Raw genomic sequence first — 16,698 nt, 5'->3', positions numbered from 1 at the left:
TGCACAACTGAGAGAAGAGAACCCACCCTAGGCCCCACCATGCTGCAACCCTCTCCCTGAGAAGGGCCTGGAATCTGCATAGCAGGGCATATGAGGAGGGAGCTGTGCAAAACCAGGGAGCCCCAAAGTGTGTATAGGGGTTCCTCATGAGTCCCTGGGCCACCGCAGCGCTGCACATGCAAGAGGGCAGTGGACACCAGGCCGAGAAGCTGTGCCTGCTGAGGGGTTGAGAGCAGAACAGGACCTGAGGCACAGCTATGGCAGAAGATCTACCTGGACTCTTCATCAAACCTAGACAGCTAGATAAGACCCCAGAAAGGTCACACATCAGGAAGGAGAACCATGACCAGGAGAAAAGGACTATTCTAGACCTGCCCAAACAAAGCCTAAAACTACACTTTGGCAAGAGGCAGGGGTAAGACAGATTGTGGAGAATGAGTCCTGACAAGTAAGAGAGACCCTCCATCAGGTCAGCCCCCCTCCTTTTGTCCTTCATGTCACCCCTCTTTATGCCTCCCTGAGGACCAATGTGCAAGCATTCTGGACATTTCTGTGGGCGTGGTCCCAGCGATCCAGAGCCACGTCCAGAATTGCCATGAGGCGCTGCAGATGAGGGACCGCCCTGGGCTTGAGATGCCGCCGGAGCAACAGCAGGCCAGTCTACTTGCTCCGTGCCCCCAGCAGGCCCCTGCCCTGGTGCTGGTGGGCTGGGGCATGTGTGTATTTATTTATTCATGTTCCTGCAGCCCCGGGTCTGACTGACAAGGAGACCACCCAGCTGGGGGCTCCAGTTTCAGGGTCAGGGCCCAAATCCTCCCAGAGGGGAGCTGCACTGGCGGGGAAGGCCTCAGGGAATGCATGGAGAAGCAGCCCGGTCATGCGGGAAGGAGCCCCTGAAGGGGGCAGGGGGTGCATGCGTCTCTCAAAGCTCCTGGCCTGGTGGGAGCACAGGGTGCTCCAGGTGGAGGTAGCCTGGCCAACAGGTAGAGAGGCCCATGAGGCCTTTGGGAGGGCCTGGAGGGGGCAAGACAGGGAGCAGGTCAGGGAAGAGCCAAGCCACCTGCCGGTAAGGGCAAAGACTCCTGGCACCTGGGGCCCTGGGCTCTGACGGTGGCAAAGTCCCTGCTGCTGCACATCTCTAGGCAACCCCCCACAGAGGAGGGGGGCCGATGGGGCTGCCAAGGCCAGAAGGGCCTGGAGGGAAGGAAGGAGCCAAGGACAGGGGGAGTGACTGAGAGGCAAGCACCATCCTGCGCGCCCTGCAGGTGGCCTCCGTGGTGACTCAGGGCCCCATGTACTTGCATGTAGGGATGCAACTGCCTTCCACCTCTGCGGGACACACCTGCTCAGAGGAGGGGTCAAGGACACATCCTGGGCGGGGGGATCTGCTTCTTTCACTGCTGACCCAGAGGGGGACCCAGGCCCAGGGCATCCCTCTCCCAGAGATGGGCACTGGGAGGTCCTGGAAGGGGTGTGGGGGGGGGGGCATCAGTGGGGTCTGTTGCTGGCCTGTTCACTCACATCTCCAGGTGGCTGTTCTATTCAGTCAGGTCAGCCCTTGTGCCAGAAGCTGAGCACAAAGAAAAGAAATGGCTAATGCTCTGTGCTCCAGGACTCCACTGTCTCTCAGAGGAGAGGCAAGGGAGGGTTTTGCCATCACCATAAAGGTCTAAAGGCGTTGGGACAGACTGGGCCCAATTAACTCTCAAAACTTCCTTCCACTGAGGAAAAACTACTGGGAGCAGAATACCAATCAAGCAAGATAGGAATGGTAGGGTCAAAGAAAAGAGGTCCAGATAAAAGTGAGGGAGAACAAATTGAGATGATCACAGAAAGTAAGTGGACATATTTTTTACAGTTCTCAAAATCAACAGAAGAGGGTGCTCTTTATATGTGAAATTAGAAAATCTATATATATATTTTTTAATCCTCCTCTACAATTGCAAGAAAACTAATTTGGGGTGAAAAAGAGTAATAGAAAAAGATCAAAGGCAAATCTCACACAAAGTTATTAGAATAAAACAAAGAATATAGGGCATCCCTCTAGACATTGAAAGCATCCTGGAAAGAAATGTGCACAAAACAGATGGAACTACAATCCTTCATTGTAAAGCAAGTTAAGGCATTAAGAAAATGATTCAAGACATGAAAGAACAACATAAATCAGAATGGAAAAACTCAGGAATAAGATGATAGACTCAGGAAAGAATAGGAAATAAAAGATTTTTTTAAAGATTTTATTTATTTATTTATTTGAGATAGAGAGTGAGAGAGAGCATGAGCCGGGGTGAGGGACAGAGGCAGAGGGAGAAGCAGACTCCCCACTGAGCAAGGAGCCTGATGTGGGACTCAGTCCCAGGATCCTGGGATCATGACCTGAGCCAAAGGCAGACGCTTAACCAACTGAGCCACCCAGGTGTCCCAAAATAAAAGATTTTTAAAATTCCTTTAAATTTCAAAACCGAAGACTAAAGTAAAAGGAACTGAAGAATGCATAAATGCCACATATAATGCCTTAAGAGAAGTAGAAGAAAATAAGGGAATTGTTTAAAGAGGAAAGATGAATAAAAATATGAAGAGTATTTGAAAGAAAATGACAAACTCAGGAGAAAAGCAATAAAAAAATCTAATATACATATAATAAGAGTCCACAAAAATTAAAAACCAAAGAAAAGGAAAAGAAAAAATACTAAAATGCATAATTCAAGAAAACTTTCCTGGCACAAAACCAGATTCAAAATTACAAATTGACAGATTACACCAGGTACCCATGAAAATCACCCCAAAACAAGCAAAATTGAAACATATTCTAGTAAAATTATTGGATTAAAGAAAGAAAATTTCTTTGGATATCTAGGCAGAAAAGAATAAGTATATAATGGAAAGAAAACAAGACTCTCTTCAAAATTTCAACAGTGATGCTTTCCACCAGAAGAAAATTTAAGATAGTCATCAAGGGAAAATAATCTGAGCCAAGAATTTTATATCCAACCAAGCTCACTTTCAAGTATAAACACAGCAAATTCTCACCAACGTGAAAACTTGGAGAATGGTGTGTTGCCATGACTCCTTTCTTACAAATCTATTACAGAATGAACTTCAGACAACCAAAATAAATGAAGGGACACCAGTAAAGGCTGGTGGCAAGGATTGAATATGTATTTGCATGTAGAATAATGCATAAATAAGGGACATGGGAAGAAAGGGGAATATATAGTGGCTATATGTCAGAATAGTTGAACATAGGGCAACTGGTGTACAAAGGAGTGAGGACAGTGGAAAAAGTGTATGCACAATTTTTAAAACTCTTTTCTTAGGGTGCCTGGGTGGCTCAGTTGGTTGGGCATCTGCCTTCAGTTCAGGTCATGATCCCAGGGTCCTGGGATCCAGCCCCCAGTTGGGGTCCCTGCTCAACGGGGAGCCAGCTTCTCTTTCTGCCCCTCTCCCCCACTCGTACTCTGTGTGTGTGTGTGTGTGTCTGAAATAAATAAATAAAATCTTTAAAAAAAAAACTCTTTTCTGCAATCATGGTGATGAAAGAGCTGGTCTTGTTATACTAAACATGTTCTTTTATCAGTAGTTTATTTATTTAGTATTTAGTGTTATTTATTTAGTATTATTATTTATTTATTATATAAAATTGTAACACCAAAATATTGTTTTTGCAATTTATAATTATGTGCTGGTATAAAAATTAGTTCTATTAAATTTTATTAATAATAAAGTATTTTTAAGTAAAAATGGTCTATATTTTGCTATGTCTAACTGCACATTTTTTCCTATTTCTTAAAAAGTTATTTTATTGCAGTAAGAACAGTGAACATGAAATCTACCCTATTAACAAATGTTTAAGTGTACAATAGATTATAGTTGACTATAAATACAATGTTGTGCAGCAAATCTCTAGAGCTTACTCATCTTTCTTAACTGAAACTTTGTTGATTAGCAATTTTCCCATTTCTTCAACCCCTCAGCCCCTGGTAACCAGCATTCCTCTCTTTGCTTCTGTGAGTTTGACTATTTTAAATACCTCATATAAGTGGAATCATGCAGTAAATGTATGTCCTTCTGTGACTGGCTCATTTCACTGAGCATAATGTCTTCCAGGTTCATCCCTGCTGTTACATAGTACAGAATTTTTTTTTTTTGAGGCTAAATAATATTCCATTGTATGGATGGACCACATGTTCTTTATCCAGTCATCTGTCAATGAACATTTAGGTTGTCTTCACCTCTATGCTACTGTGAATAATGCTGCAATGAATATGGGAGTGCAGAGATCTCTTCCAGATCCTAATTTCAGTTCTTTTGGACAAATACCCAAAAGTGGAGTTGCTGGATCATATGGTAGTTCTATTTTTAATTTTTTGAGGAGACTCTATATTGTTTTCCACAGTGGCTGCATCATTTTCCATTGCACCAACAGTGAGGAAAGGTTCAGTTTCTCCACATCCTCACCAACACTTGTTATCTATTTTGTTTGTTTGTTTTGGGTATCAACCATCCTGACAGGTATGAGATGAATATGTGAATATGTGACCTTACATAGCAAAAAGGACTTTGCATATTGATTTAGTTAAGGGTCTTTAGATGGGGAGATTATTCTGGAGTATCCAGGTATACCCAATCTAATCACATGGGTCTTTAAATGGAGAAGAAGGAGGCAGAAAACTCAGAGTTAGAGAAGGAGATGTGATCACAAAAGCAGAGGTTAGAGTGATAAGGCCATAAGCCAAGGAACGCAGCTGGCCTTCAGATGCCGAAAAAGATGAGAAACAGATTCTCCCCTAGAGCCTCCAGAAGGAAAGCAGCCCTGCCCACACCTTGACTTTAGCCCAGGGAGACCCATTTCATATTTCTGGCCTCCAGAATTATAAGACATTTGTGTTGTTTGAACACACTACATCTGTGGTCATTTGTTACAGAAGTAATGGGAAGTGAATACAGGGTCTGTCTAGAGAAGTGTATATTTGTCTTCTATTTATCTCTAGATGTATTAGATTATCAACTGCCTGAGGGGAGGGACTGAATTGGTCTTCTTGGTCTCTCCCTGGCATCTGGCAGAGTGCCTTACACATTACCCACGTTTAATCAAGTTCTGAGAATATTCTAATTAAGAAGCATGGAGAAGATTGCATTAAAATAAAGTAACAGATATCAGTGAGAAACATTCTTCTATTTTCCCTAGATTTGTTTTATTATTATTATTATTAACTGGCTTGTGAAGTATCCTATTGTATCATTATTTAAATTTGATAATGAGATTTCATTTCCTTTGTGTTCATCTTACATCCTGAGTGGGTTGATTACTCCTTGGGGAAGAAATTATTGCCTAGATTTCTCAGCACTCTGGCAGTACATCCACATCTTGCTCAGTAGGCCTCTCTATCAGTTTGCTAGCACTGTTGCAACAAATTACCACTAAGTGCGTGACTTAAACAGAAATATCTTGTCTCACAGTTCCGGAGGCCAGAAGTGGGAGATCAAATTGTTACAGGGTTGGTTCTTTCAAGGGATAGTGAAGGATGAATCTGTTCCAGGCCTGTCTCCTTGGCTTGTAGATGACCATCTTCTCCCTGTGTCTTCACATTGTCTTCCATCTGTGCATGTCCATGGCTATGTCCAAATGTCCCCTTTTTATAAGGACACCAGTCATATTGGATTAAGACCCACTCTAATTACCTTATCTTAACTAATTACGTCTGCAGTGGCCCTATTTCCAAATGAGATCACATTCTTTTTTTTAAGATTTATTTATTTATTTGAAAGTGGGGAGGGGCAGAGGGAAAGAATCTTCAAGCAGACTCCCTGCTGAGCACAGAGCCTGACGTAGGGGGCTAGATCTCACAACCCATGAGATCATGACCTGAAGCAAAACCAAGAGTCAGACACTTAACCAACTGAGCCACCCAGGCACTCCAATATCACATTGTGAGGTACTGGGTATTGAGACTCCAACATATCTTTTGGAGGGAAACACAATTCAACCTACAGCAGTCCCCAAACACCCGCTAATTGTAATCATCCCACATTGGTAGTATGATGATATAATTATTGCCTCCCACATTGCAAATCAAGTTCGATTCCCAAACACTTCCTTTTCTTTTTTTTTCTTCTATTTTATTCATTTTTTAATTTTTTATTGTTATGTTAATCACCATCATTCGTTTTAGATGTAGTGTTCCATGATTCACTGTTTGTGCATAACACCCAGTGCTCCATGCAGAACATGCCCTCTTTAATACCATCACCAGGCTAACCCATCCTCCCACCCCCCTCTCCTCTAGAACCCTCAGTTTATTTTTCAGAGTCCATCGTCTCTCATGGTTTGTCTCCCCCTCCGATTTCCCTCCCTTCATTCTTCCCCTCCTGATATCTTTTTTTTTCTTAACATATATTGCATTATTTGTTTCAGAGACCTCACACCAGTCAGAATGGCTAAAATTAACAAGTCAGGAAATGACAGATGTTGGAGGGGTTGCGGAGAAAGGGGAACCCTCCTACACTGTTGGTGGGAATGCAAGCTGGTGCAGCCACTCTGGAAAACAGTATGGAGGTTCCTCAAAAAGTTGAAAATAGAGCTACCATATGATCCAGCAATTGCACTACTGGGTATTTACCCCAAAGATACAAATGTAGGGATCCGAAGGGGTACGTGCACCCCGATGTTTATAGCAGCAATGTCCACAATAGCCAAACTGTGGAAAGGGCCAAGATGTCCATCGACAGATGAATGGATAAAGAAGATGTGGTATATATATACAATGGAATATTATGCAGCCATCAAACGGAATGAGATCTTGTCATTTGCAACGATGTGGATGGAACTGGAGGGTGTTATGCTGAGCGAAATAAGTCAAACAGAGAAAGACATGTATTATATGACCTCACTGATATGAGGAATTCTTAATCTCAGGAAACAAACTGAGGGTTGCTGGAGTGGGGGGTGGGGTGGGAGGGATGGGGTGACTGGGTGATAGACACTGGGGAGGGTATGTCCTCTGGTAAGCGCTGTGAATTGTGCAAGACTGTTGAATCCCAAACACTTCCTTTTCCAGGACTCAGATCATGTCAAGGAAAAAAGGGGTCCTCATCAAATCTCCTCTCCAAGCCAGAGGTTGGGCATTGTGCAGGGGCTCAAAGAATGACTGGCAAATAAGAGAATTAAGTCTGCTATTTTTGAACAGTAGTGACAGGACACCCAAGGTCACTGATGGGCTGGGACGTGAAAAGTTTACCAGAATGTTGAGCCCTGAGATGAGCAACTATGACCTGGGAGCAAGAAGAGGCCACAGGGCAAATGGAATGAGGCAGAGCCCAGGGCCTTCTAGCCTAGAGTTAGAGAGAGGCCATGCTGGAGGTGGGAAGGCTGTGCTGGGGAATGCAGGGTCACAAACACCTTTGAGAACTAGATGGATTCTATGGGTCATAACCTGGAAAAAGGAACATAGACACAGACGGTTGCCTCCTCGAAGGGCATTCCCAGGCACCCTGGCACCATTCATGGCCTCAATTTGAGCATGACTCGCTCCTGACATCAACATCAGCAAAACTGAGCTGAGGGATGGAAGAGAAAGGAAGCTCTATGCTTTTCCTATAATGATACATTGTCATTGTAATAGGTCCTAAGGAAAAAGCAAAGCAAAAATAATCAATTATTATATTTATTAAAAGAATTTTATTATTTTATTTCAAAGTTTAGGAGAACTTCGGTTGTTTTGTTTTGTTTTGTTTTTAAAGAAAAGTTAGTACACAGTATGATCGTTCCCCAAAATATTAAACATAGAATGACCATACAATCTAGCAATTCCACTTCTGGGTATCCACTCAAAGGAATTGAAAGCAGGGTCTCAAGGAGATAGAGTTGAACCTTGAACAATGTGGGGGTTAGGAGCACCGACCACTGGTACTGTCAAAAATCCATGTATAATAATTCTTCACTCCCCCGAAACTTAACTACTAGCCGCCTACTCTTGACCAGAAACCTTACCAATAACATAAACAGTCAATTAACACATATTTTGTATGTTATGTGTATTATATACTGTATTCTTACCATAAAATAAGCTAGAGAAAAGAGAATATTATTCATAAAATTATAATGAAGAGAAAATACATACTGTGTTTACTATAAGTGGACAGTGTAGTTCAAACCCGTGTTTGTACACCCATTTTCTTAGCAGCATTATTCACAATAACTAATACATGGAAGAAACCCAAGTGTCCACTGATGGATGAATGGACAAATAAAATGTGGTCTATCCATACAATGAAATATTATTTAACTTCAAAAAGAAAGGAAATTCTGACACATGCTACAACATGGATGAATCTCGAGGGCATTATGCTAAGTAAAATAACCCAAACAGAAAAGGAGAAATAGTATACATTTCCAGTTCTACGAGGTCCTTAGAGTCATTAAATTCATAAAGACAGAAAGTAGGATTGTGGTTGCTAGGGGCTGGGGGAGGGGGATAGGAGGTTGTTGTTTAGTGAAGACAGGGTTTCAGTTTTACAAGTTTGGCAAGTTTTGCAGTTTTGAAAAAGTTTTGTAAATTGGTTACACAACAGTGTGAATATACTTAAACTACTGAAATGTATACTTAAAATGACTAAAATGGTAAATTTTATGTTATATGTATTTTACCACTATTAAAAATGTTTTAAAAAGACAAAAGCTAGGGGCGCCTGGGTGGCTCAGTGGGTTAAGTGTCTGCCTTCAGCTCAGGTCATGATCCCAGGGTCCTGGGATCGAGGCTTGCATTGGGGGAGGGGGGTCCCTGTTCACCAGGGATGGGGAGTCTGCTTCTTCTTCTCCCTCTGCCCCTCTCTCTCTCAAATAAATAAATAAAATCTTTGTGCATGGTGTTAGAGAATGGTCGAGTTTCATTCTTCTGCATGTGGCTGTCCAATTTTCCCAGCACCATTTATTGAAGAGACTGTCTTTTTTCCATTGCATGTTTTTTCCTGCTTTGTCAAAGATTATTTGACCATAGAGTTGAGGGTCCATATCTGGGTTCTCTATTCTGTTCCATTGGTCTATGTGTCTGTTTTTGTGCCAGTACCATGCTGTCTTGGTGATCACTGCTTTGTCATATAGCTTGAAATCGGGCAACGTGATGTCCCCAGCTTTGTTTTTCTTTTTCACATCTCCTTGGCGATTCGGGGTCTTTTCTGATTCCATGCAAATTTTAGGATTGTTTGTTCCAGCACTTTGAAAAATGTCATTGGAATTTTGATCCGGATGGCATTGAAGGTATAGATTGCTCTGGGTAGCATAGACATTTTAACAATGTTTATTCTTCCGATCCATAAGCATGGAATGTTTTTCCATTTTTTTGTGTCTTCTTCAATTTCTTTCATGAGTGTTCTGTAGTTCCTAGAGTATAGATCCTTTACCTCTTTTTAGGTTTATTCTGAAGTATCTTATGGTTTTTGGTGCTGTTGTAAATGGAATCATTTCTCTAATTTCTCTTTCTGCAGTTGCATTGTTAGTGTATAAGAAAGCAACTGATTTCTGTGCATTGATTTTTATCCTGCCACATTACTGAATTGCTGTATGAGTTCTAGTAATTTGGGGGTGGAGTCTTTTGGGTTTTCCACATAAAGTATCATGTCATCTGCGAAAAGAGAGAGTTTGACTTCTTTGCCATTTTGAATACCTTTTATTTCTTTTTGTTGTCTGATTACTGCTGCTAGGACTTCTAGTACTGTGTTGCATAGTGGCGAGAGTGGACATCCTTGACGTGTTCCTGATCTTAAGGGAAAGGCTCTCAGCTTTTCCCCATTGAGGACGATATTCGCTGTGGGTTTTTCATAGATGGATTTTATGAACTTGAGGAATATTCCCTCTATCCCTATACTCTAAAGAGTTTTAATCAGGAAAGGATGCTGTGTTTTGTCAAATGCTTTTTCTGCATCAATTGCGAGGACCATATGGTTCTTCTCTCTCCTCTTATTAATGTGTTCTATCACATTGATTGATTTGCGAATGTTGAACCACACTTGCATCCGGGGATAAATCCCACTTTGTTGTGGTGGATGATCCTTTTAATGTATTGTTGGATCCTATTAGCTAGGATTTTGTTGAGGATTTTGGAATCTATATTCATCAGGGATATCGGTCTGAAATTCTCCTTTCTAATGGGGTCTTTGCCTGGTTTGGGGATTAAGGTAATGCTGGCCTCAACCATTCTCTAACACCATACACAAAGATAAACTCAAAATGGATGAAAGACCTCAATGTGAGACAGGAATCCATCAAAATCCTAGAGGAGAACATAGGCAGTAACCTCTTTGACATCGGCCACAGCAACTTCTTTCAAGATACAACTCCAAAGGCTACCGAAACAAAAGCAAAAATGAACTTTTGGGACTTCATCAAGATAAAAAGCTTCTGCACAGCAAAGGAAACAGTCAACAAAACAAAGAGGCAACCCACAGAATGGGAGAAGATATTTGCAAATGACACTACAGATAAAGGGCTGGTATCCAAGATCTATAAAGAACTTCTCAAACTCAACACCCAAAAAACAAATAATCAAGTCAAAAAGTGGGCAGAAGAGATGAAAAGACACTTCTCTGAAGAAGACATGCAAATGGCTAACAGACACATGAAAAAATGTTCATCATCATTAGCCATCAGGGAAATCCAAATCAAAACCACACTGAGATACCACCTTACACCAGTTAGAATGGCAAAAATGGACAGGGAAAGAAACAACAAATGTTGGAGAGGTTGTGGAGAAAGGGGAGCCCTCTTACACTGTTGGTGGGAATGCAAGTGGGTACAGCCACTTTGGAAAACAGTGTGGAGGTGCCTCAAAAAATTAAAAATAGAGCTACCCAGGGCACGTTCTGCATGGAGCACTGGGTGTTATGCACAAACAATGAATCATGGAACACTATATCTAAAACTAATGATGTAATGTATGGGGATTAACATAACAATAAAAAAATTAAAAAAAAAAAATAGAGCTACCCTATGACCCAGCAATTGCACTCCTGGGTATTTACCCCAAAGACACAGATGTAGTGAAAAGAAGGGCCATATGCACCCCAATGTTCTTAGCAGCAATGTCTGCAACAACCAAACTGTGGAAAGAGCCGAGATGCCCTTCAACAGATGAATGGATAAAGAAGATGTGGTCCATATATACAATGGAATATTACTCAGCCATCAGAAAGGATGAATACCCAACTTTTGCATCAACATGGATGGGACTGGAGGAGATTCTGCTAAGTGAAATAAGTCAAGCAGAGAAAGTCAATTATCATATGGTTTCACTTATTTGTGGAACATAAGGTATAGCATGGAGGACATTAGGAGAAGGAAGGGAAAAATGAAGGGAGGGAAATCAGAGGGAGAGATGAACCATGAAAGACTATGGACTCTGAGAAACAAACTGAGGCTTTTAGAGGGGAGGGGCGTGCAGGGATGGGTTAGCCTAGTGATGGGTATTAAGGAGGGTACATACTGCATGGAGCACTGGGTGTTATACGAAAACAGTGAATCGTGAATCACTGCATCAAAGATTAATGATGTATTGTACGGTGACTAACATAACATAATAAAATAAAATTTATGAGACCAGTGCTCTAACCCCTGAGCTACGGAGCCCCGTCAATAAAATAAAATTTAGAAATAAAAAATAAAGTAGGCCATTGAAAAAATTTAAAAATAAATAAATAAATAAAATCTTTTTTTACAAAAAGACAAAAGCTAGCTAAGCATTTTAATTTCAGTACATTGATAGCCCATGTTACAAGGACAAGCAATTTCAACCACATGGATTTGAGAAACACTGAAGCTGCTGACAGCTAGTTAGAACCACTTGTGCCAATGTTTCTGGTCTGCAGGCCATCTGGGAGGCAAGCCTCTCAATATCCAGCGGTGCCCTGTGGAGCCAGTGGCAGCCGGGCCCGCAGGACCACAGCCGGCATCCTGAAACCATGGGAAGAGAGTCCAAGACAAGGGGAAGGAGCCTCAAGAAATAGCTCCACCATTGCTGTTTTATGGACAGTGACATCACTGACCCGCTAGAAGTCTACTAAGCAAATATAGTCCTTGGCAATTACTGAAAGAAGAGTCTTTTCTTCTAATGTACCCAGAATGCTTAGCCTGAGTAGCCTGACCTGATGTGGCCTGCTGAGGCTGCAGTGTGTGGACTGGGAACCTGTAGGGACCAGCTCCGTTAGCAGCGTGGGCTCACACACCCACAGTCAACTCCCACCCCACGCCCACCCCCGCCCCGCTGGTGTGTGGTTGCATGGACTCCTCCCTCCTCTGTGCTGAGTAAAAATACATATACACATGTAGAATGCAAAACATTTTTGTCTTTGGATTGATTCAGTCTAGATTGGAAACATTGAGGCTTAAGATCAGCAGGAACATTGCTCTTTCTTTTCCAGTCTCTGAAGAAGCAGGAATGTAAATTGAGTTATACCAGTTGGCCACCAAGTTGAGTTCTAAAGTTTATCTAACTGAAAGCCTATTTAATTTTAGCACAGAGACACATTCATCCATTCAATAATCACTTCTGGAGCACCTACACCATGCCAATGACTGGGCCGGGAGCTGAAATTACCACACACTCTCAGCACAGCACACGCAAACCAGTGCCCAGTGGAGGACATGCTGAAACATGTACTTGTAAATCAGGAGATGTGTGCTGCTCAGATCCAAGATGAGGGATACCAGGGGACTGTAGAAGGTGATAGCAAGGGCACCCTCCCTTACGTAGCCAATAGGGAAGTCTTCCAGGGGGAATTTTAAGCAGGAAAAGGGTAGGCGTTAGCCAGGCCAGGGAGGTGGGAATACAAGGCAGGGAGAAGCACTCACAGGTAAAAAGGAGCACAGTGAGTTAAAGGTGGGGATGCCAAACTGTTTCTGTAAAGGACCAAAGGGTAAATATTTTTACCTCTGTGGGCTCAACTCTGCCAGAAATGAATTGGCATGGCTGTGTGCCAGTACAACTTTATTTATGGGCACCAACTTTTGGATTTCATATATTTTCACGTGTAACAAGGTGTTATTCTTCCTTTCATTTTTTCCAACCATTTAAAAATATTAAAACCATTCTTAACTTGCCAGTCATGCAAAAACAGGCAATGGGTCAGATTTGAGAAAGAAAACAGAAACGGTACATACGATGCACATTGTTCTTCTTTCACATATCTACACAGTTTGGAATCCTTTCCACACCAGTGTAGAAGTAGCCTCAATCTTTTTGTACACTGCATGGTAATCCAATATGTAGATATGCCTCAATTATTTAATCTCCCATTGTGGACATTTAGATGGTACCAATCTCATGCTATTACGAACTATGCTGCAGTGAAGATCTTATATATACCTCTTTCACCCATGAGAGTGTTTATCTATAGAATAAATATTCCTACTAGTACAACGATTTATTCAAAAGCTTTGTGCATTTGGATTTTCAGTGGATATTGCCAACTTGCTCTCCATAGGTGTGATACCAATTTCTACTCCAGCCTTAGCCCTGTGTGTGGGCCTATGGTACCAACTCCAGAGCTCTTCTTCTGCTCTCTGGGTAGCTGTTAACCACAACTTAGATTTATCCTTGCTGTGTTGGCTCTCTTCTTCTGGCTCAATATTTTTAAAGTATTTATTTGGCTATGGTGAGTGCCGTGAATTGTGTAAGATGGATGAATCACAGACCTGTACCTCTGAAACAAATTATACATTATATGTTAAAAAAAAAAAAAAAAAGAAGATAGTAGGAAGGGAAAAATGAAGGGGGGGAATCGGAGGGGGAGACGAACCATGAGAGACGATGAACTCTGAGAAACAAACTGAGGGTTCTAGAGGGGAGGGGGTGGGGGGATGGGTTAGCCCGGTGATGGGTATTAAGGAGGGCACGTATTGAATGGAGCACTGGGTGTTATACGCAAACAATGAATCATGGATCACTACATCAAAAACTAATGATGTGTTGTATGGTGACTAACATAACATAATAAAATTAAATTAAAGAAATAAAAACATCAAACAGTAAAAAAAAAAAAATTTATTTGGTGCCTGGCATTGTGCTACACTCTAGGGATACACATGGAGAAAGCATTGTCTCTGCCCTTGGAAAAGACTCTACTCCTAAGGCTGGAGAATGAATGAATGAATGAATGAATGAGGTGCCAGGCAGAGAGGAACCTTTTCCACATCCAAGCCTCCTTCCTTGGCCTGCTCTTCTCAATATGCTTCCCCAGCTCCAGATACTGCTAACTAAGCTTATACCCAGTCTTCAAGGCCAGCAGTCTACAAACCAGGTGGCAGGGCCAGGTAGGTGGGGGCAGAAGAAGGGGGCAATAGTGCATTTTCTATGGCTCTTACATCATTTTAAGTGTCTAGCTTGTAGGTATTTTATAGTGTAGTACATACTATATTACAGTAGTAACACATATATGATTTAGAAATAGTTACGTACACGCATCTTTAGGAGGAGGGTGTCAGGTGACTCAAGTCCTGATCATTCAATATTCACCTCTGTCACTGTCATTACTGTGCAGTTTGCTCATGGACTTCAGCTTCCTTTATCTTTATGCCACTTCACATGCTCAGTAGTAATGACTATATCATCCAGTGCCTTTCATCTATGTTTCTCATTAACATACATGAATATTTATTTACCTGTTCATTCTCAGACCAGGTCATTCAGTTCCAGTGCTAAACCACACACGTCCACATCAGGAGTCCTACACACAAGAATGGTTTCTGGTTACCTAACTACTGAACACATCACTTAAACAGATTTTTAATTCCAAAGGATTTGAATATGATAAAACACTAAAATTATGTTTTAAAATTACACTCAGGGGGCTCCTGAGAGGCTCAGTTGTTAAGCAGCTGCCATCGGCTCAGGTCACGATCCCAGCGTCCTGGGATCGAGCCCCGCATCAGGCTCCCTGCTCAGCAGAAAGCCTGCTTCTCCCTCTCCCACTCCCCCCGCTTGTGTTCCCTCTCTCGCTGTGTCTCTCTCTGTCAAATAAATAAATAAAAATCTTTAAAAAAATAAATAAAATTACACTCAGAAGTTTGGAGTCTTGGTCAATTCTAAAACCTCCTGGAGCTTTCAAAGGCCATCTTTCAAGGCTTTAGCCTTGCATATGCTGCCCCCATGACATTAGAATAGCAGCTTCACTTGTATATATACTAATATACAATGGAATATTACTCAGCCATCAGAAAGGATGATATCTTACCATTTACATGGACATGGATGGAACTGGAGGATATTATGCTGAGTGAAATAAGTCTGTCAGAGAAAGACAATTATCATACGGTTTCACTCATATGTGGAATATAAGAGACAGCGCAGAGAACCACAGGGGAAGGGAGGGAAAATGGAATGGGAAGAAATCAGAGAGGGAGACAAACCATGAGAGACTCTGGACTCTGGGAAAAAAACTGAGGGTTACAGAAGGGCAGGGAGTGGGGGGGATGGCGTGACCAGGTGATGCGTATTAAGGAGGGCACATGTTGGGATGAGCACTGGGTGTTATAAGCAACTAATGAATCGTTGAACACTACATCTGAAACTGATGATGTACTATATGTTGGCTAATTGAATTTAAATAAAAAAGAATAGCAGCTTCACGGGAGAAGACTACCAGTGCCCACCTGCCTGAGTTTCTAACGTGTTTCTCCCCATCACCCTGCCCACATGACCAAATGCAGACTCCAGGGCCCCACCACTGGGAGTCTGATTTGGGAATCTCAGCTGAAACCCTGGCCTCTGGATTAGCACAGGCCCCCTGAGGGCCTGGATGCATGCTGTCCTACTCCGTGGGAGTCCAGCCCTGCCATCAATCAGAGTCTTGGCGCTGGGAAGACGCAAGGAGCTCACTGGGCCTCCCTAAAACCCGAGGTCGCACCTCCTAGAGTCAGCAGACAGCCTGTTTGCCCACATGCCCATCCGCCCCAGGGACCCGTCAGATCCCCAACGGCGGCTCTCTGGCCACGCCCCCCGCAACCTGGGCCCACGCTCTCGGAACCTGAGGGGCAGCTCACACATCGGGAGGCTGGTCTGGGCTGGTCCGGGTACGCTTAGGGCTTTCAGCCGTCCTTCTGGGAAAACCACAGGACTTCTTCCCGCTCCAGCCCTGAGCACCGCTGGCGTGGTACAGGGTTCGAAGGAGTGGGGGAAAGAGTGCCCGGCCCCTGGGGGCGCTCCTGCCGGAGAGTGACGCTGAGGACACAGAAGACAGTACCAGCAACAAAAAAAAAGGACCAAGAGAAGGGTGGGGATCAGTGTGCTGGAGAGGTCTCCTGTAATCCCACTTCCCCGCTCCATCCCGATCATGCATTTCATGATCTCCATTCTGAGGAATGAATAAGGAAACAAACTGAGGACCAGAGGAGGGCCAGGGAAATGGTGTTTATTCATTCCAGTGAAATAGGTAATCACCAAGAAGTAAGTCAACCGAGGAACGGGACATGCTTGAGTGCGCCTAGTTTCATATCAAGAGAGGGTTCCTCAGTCTGTCAGCTCATCCATGGACAGCGCTCATGGAAGCAGCTCAGGGCTGCATCCAAGACCAGCCAGATTGCTGTATATGCACAGTTCCATCCAAGCCTTTCTGCATGCCTGTCAGGGAGAAACCTTCAGTATGGTCATTTCGTAGTTGCAGAAATTGAAGTTCAAATAGGTTGAGAGTATTGCTCAGGATCACCAAGCT

Source organism: Halichoerus grypus, chromosome X (assembly GCF_964656455.1).
Source record: "Halichoerus grypus chromosome X, mHalGry1.hap1.1, whole genome shotgun sequence".
NCBI lineage: Eukaryota > Metazoa > Chordata > Mammalia > Carnivora > Phocidae > Halichoerus > Halichoerus grypus.
This window is presented reverse-complemented; position numbering follows the sequence as displayed.